Below are 5137 nucleotides of genomic sequence, written 5' to 3'. Positions count from 1 at the left end.
CTTGGTCCGTTCTTTCGGAAGGATGCCGGTCTCAAGATATTAAATTATCGGAGTCATCAAGGTAGGCTCGGAATCGATCATACACATGTCTTCCTGCTCTGGCTCGCTAATACTAGGTGCCGAGAGATGTTCAATTGGTACGACATTCAGTTCTTCATTCTCGGTAGAGGTAGTGAGCCGGGCTAAGGCATCCGCATTCGAAGTTTTGTTCTCGGGGGACCTGTTCTATCGCATAGAACTCGAAATGTTTCAATGCTGATTTTGCCTTTTCCAAGTATGCTGCCATTCTTGTACCACGAGCTTGGTATTCTCCCAAAATTTGGTTAACTACTAGCTGGGAGTCGCTGTAGCAATGTATTTCTTTAGCTTTGAGCTCTTTGGCTATACGAAGTCCCGCCAGTAAAGCCTCGTACTCGGTCTCGTTATTTGACGCGTCGAAGTCAAATCTCAAGGCAGAGTGAAATCTGCTTCCTGCAGGAGTGATCAAAATTACTCCTGCCCCTGATCCATTTTCATTAGATGAACCATCAACGTAAAGTTTCCATAGCTCATGGGCCGGGGTTATAACTTCATCGTTGGTCATGCCAGTACACTCCACTATAAAGTCCGCTAAGGCCTGCGCCCTAATGGTCGTCCTTGGATGATAGGTGATCTCGAATTGCTCGAGTTCAACTGCCCATTTAAGAAGTCGACCTGAAGCTTCCAGCTTAGACAAGACTTGTCTTAGTGGTTGATCAGTTAGTACATGGATGGGGTGCGCTTGAAAGTAGGGTCAAAGTTTTCGAGATGAGTGAATTAAGTTGAGGGCTAGCTTCTCCATCAAGGGATATCTAGATTCTGCCCCCAGTAACCTTTTACTGACGTAATACACGGGCCTTTGCACCTTTTCTTCCTCTCGTATGAGTACTGCACTTATGGCGTGCTCGGTCGTAGCAAGATATAAGTACAGAACTTCTCCCATAATAGGTTTTAACAGTATAGGGGGCTCTGCGAGGTGTTTCTTGAGTTTCTAAAAAGCCAACTCGCATTCCTCTGTCCATTCAAACTTCTTGCCTCCCCTCAACATGTTGAAAAACGGGATATAAACCTACTTAGTGCCACCATCCTGCCTGTCAAACTCTAGACATCTTTGTGTTTTCGAGGTGAAGGCATATCGATCAAGGCCTGGATCTTATCCGGATTAGCCTCTATTCCTTGAGAATTTACAATGAAACCCAGGAATTTTCCTGAAGATACTCCGAAAGAGCACTTATGAGGGTTAAGTTTCATGTTATATTTCCGGAGCACGGCGAAGCATTCTTTGAGGTCATCAACATGGTTATTGTTAAGTTGAGATTTGACTAACATATCGTCAACATAAACTTCCATGTTGTTACCTATTTGCTCGGAGAACATCATGTTCACGAGCCGCTGGTATGTGGCCCCAACATTTTTGAGCCCGAATGGCATGACGTTATAACAATACAACCCTTTATCTGTTATGAAGCTTGTATGTTCCTGGTCAGGAGCATGCATGGAAATCTGGTTATATCTAGAATAGGCATCCATAAATGACATTAGTCCATGGCGTCCACGAGCTGGTCAATCCGCGGTAAAGGAAAGCAATCCTTAGGACAGGCCTTGTTGAGGTCTGAGTAGTCAAAGCAGGTTCGCCATGTCCCATTAGGCTTTGGGACCAGTACCGGATTGGCTACCCAATCGGGGTAAAAGGCATCCCTTATGAATCAGTTTGCCTTTAACCTGTCGACTTCCTCTTTAAGGGCCTTTTTCCTATCGTCATCTAGTTGTCTTCGCTTTTGTTGCTTCGGTGGGAAGCTTTTATTGATATTTCGCACGTGGCTCACTATATTTGGACTTATTCCCACCATGTCCGAATGTGACCACACGAAGACATCCTGGTTTTTCTTTAAAAAGCAAATTAATTGCTATATAGTTTCTTCCTGAAGGTTTTTCCCGACCTTTACCGTTTTCGGGGGGTTTGATTCTTTGAGCCTGACGTCTTTGAGCTCTTCTAATGGTTCGAGATCAGCTCTTTCCTCCACTCTTGGGTCGATTTCTTCATCTATTTCCAAGATTGTCCCGTCTTTATTCTGGATAATGACGAGCGTTTGTGCGCTCACCTGCTTCTTTTCCCTTATTGAAATGCTATAACATTCCCTCCCGGCTAACTGGTCTCCCTTCAACGTCCCAATGCCACTAGAAGTCGGGAACTTGACGGCCAAATGCCTTACAGACGAGACTGCCCCCAGCCCTACCAGGGCGGGTCTCCCAAGCAGCACGTTGTAGGCTGATGGAAAGTCCACTACTAAAAACTCCATCATCTTGGTTGCTGAGACTGGATAGTCTCCCAAGGTTACAGGGAGTTCAATGGACCCCATACAGGCAATCCCTTCTCCTGAAAAACCGTACAAGGTCGTTGCACAAGCTTTTAGGTCTCGAAGCGCGAGTCCCATCTTTTCTAAGGTGGCCTTATAGAGAATGTTCACTGAGCTCCCATTATCAATGAGAACTCGGTGAACTCTCTTATTCGCGAGCTGTAGAGTGATGACCAATGGGTCATTGTGGGGAAACTGAACATGGGACGCATCATCCTCAGTAAAGGTTATCGGCTGAGATTCAACCTTTTGGCACTTTGGAGCTCTAGGTTCGGGTTCATAGGGGGACCCGTCCCCAGTTTTTAGCTCGTTCACATCGCTTTTGGGCATTCTTGCCCGTCCCTACGAGATGAGGCCCGCCCGAGATGGTTATCACATCTTCTCCATCAATCGGAGGGGGTCTATCCTCTTCTCTAGCTCGAGAATTATTGTTTTGAGTAGGCTGTGGCGCAGCTGCCCTCTGGCTAGTAGAAGCCTGATTATTATTCTGGTTTCTGACATATTGTCTAAAATATCCTCTCGAGATCAGTCCTTCGATCTCATCCTTCAACTGCCTACATTCATCAGTAGTGTGCCCAGTGTCTCTGTGAAATCGACAGTACTTGCTGGAGTCCCTTTTGGACTTCTGATTTCTTATGGGGTCTGGACGTCTGAAAGGGACCTGGTTTTCATTAGCCAGGTATATATTCTCCCGAGACTCGTTGAACTCGGTGTACACTTCGTATATGGAGAAATACCTTTCCCCTTTCTTCTTCTTTCCTCCTTCCGCCTCGGGGTTACTCCCTTCATTCTTATTCCTTTTGGAAGGGTTTTCTGCAGGGGGTTTTGAGGCTGATGGGTCTGCCGAGGCCGAGGCAGAGTTTACGTTTATCGTTGTACTTACGGGCTGAGAGGTCATATTCAGTGTTGACCTCGCCTCTTCTACATTGACAAACCTCTGAGCTCGCCTATTAAACTCAGTCACATACCTCACAGGCTTTCTCTGCATATCATCCCAGAGGGGACTTCCCGGCATTATCCCAGCTTGGACGGCCATTAGATGACCGCTGTCGTCTATATCCTGAGCTCGGGCAACCTCCAGGTTAAACCTCGTAAGGTAGCTTTTCAACGTTTCGCCTAGCTGTTGCCGAACATTGGTCAGGGTTGACGCTTCGGGTCTTACACCGATCATGGCTCTAAACTGTTTCTTGAAATCCTTTGATAGCTGGTCCCAAGAAGTGATTGAATGTCTCTTATATTTCTTGAACCAGCTTTTTGCTGGTCCTGTAAGTGATGCTGGAAATAACATGCATCTGAGCTCGTAACCCACATTACTTGCTCTCATTATGGTGTTAAATGTACTCAAATGACTGTACGGGTCGGATTTTCCTTCAAAAGGAGGGGCATGAGGAATCCGAAACCCTTGAGGAAACGGAGAGTTGGAAATATGGGGAGCGAATGGTTCGAGCTCCTCGTCAGAATCCTCATCCCGACTCTGACCTCGCTCATTCTGCAAGAGCCTAAATGCCCTTTCCAGCTGATCAATTCTTTCTTGAACTGGGTCCGCGAGGGGTCTCGCCTGAAATTGGCTATCATTGATCACAATTCTAGGCTTGCGTCTTCGTAAGGGATCTTTGCGCCCATTTAGACGATCTTTCAGGTCTGGGTTCGATGGATTACCACTTCCCCGATTCTGATTCAGGTGTTCCCGCAGGTCAGAGCGGTTCCTATGGTTTCTAGTATTTCTTCGACCTTGATCATACATGCTAACTGATCTGGTGTCCCCTGAGTCGTCATTGGCGAGGCTTGTGGCATGGTTATTCCGAGATGGATTTCTTTCATGCTGCCTCGTCTCTGTAGTGCGAGACCGAGACATTTGGCTTCTCGTAGGCTGGGCGTCTCTCTGTTCCCTAGCAACTCTTCTATTACCTTGTTTCCGTCCTACCTGCCCTTCCTTATCACCTTGAGTTGGCCTTGCGTTCCTCCGAGATGGTGAGGGATATCTTATTGGCAATGGAGGGAACCGTATGGGTGACGGTGGCTGCCACCCATTCCGGGGTCTGGATGGTCCCGAGTTCGCTCGCGCCGACTCGGTTGCATTCTGCGGGTTGCCAGGAGTCTGAGTCCGAGCCTCTGCAGGGGCTCGGTTATTCCCAGTTTCTGCTGGTAACTCTACAGTTGATTTAACCGGGGCTCTAGCTTGAGTGTTTCTTCGGGGTCTGAAGGGAGCAGGTTGCTCCGCCGGTGGTGGAGGTTGCTCCAGTCTCCTTGTGGCAGCGCTCTTTCGAGGCCGCCCACGAGGCCTGCGGGGAGGAACATGAACGTCCCGAGGAGGTGGGGCTTGGTTCTCACGCGGGGGTTAGGGCTGAGGCGCCTGGGCCTCTGCAGCTAACCTAGCCAATTCCTCGTTCTGCTTCTTGGCCTCAGCCAACTGTTTTCTTAACTATCGGTTTTCAAGTTCCACAATGGGGACGTACCGTTCAGGATTGTAGTACATGTCCTCATCATCCCTTGGAGTCGGAGGTACTGGAGGTCCCCGAGAATTGGAGGACTCACTTCTCTCTTCAGTTTCTGGATTTACCATTGGCTGTTTCCCAGGGTGTCGTGGATAGTTTTCTTCAAGAATATTTTGATCATTCGCGGCCATAGCTATTCAGGGATTGTACTGCTTAAGGCTCTCAATGAAAGCACCAAACTGTTGACGCCGTTTTTCGTCAACTTAAAATGTAGAGCACGTAAACAATAAAAACTATGGCAAAGATGATTAATACAGTAGAACAATG

The sequence above is a fragment of the Humulus lupulus genome, chromosome 7 (genome assembly GCF_963169125.1).
Source record: "Humulus lupulus chromosome 7, drHumLupu1.1, whole genome shotgun sequence".
NCBI lineage: Eukaryota > Viridiplantae > Streptophyta > Magnoliopsida > Rosales > Cannabaceae > Humulus > Humulus lupulus.
Note: the sequence above shows the minus strand (reverse complement) of the source record.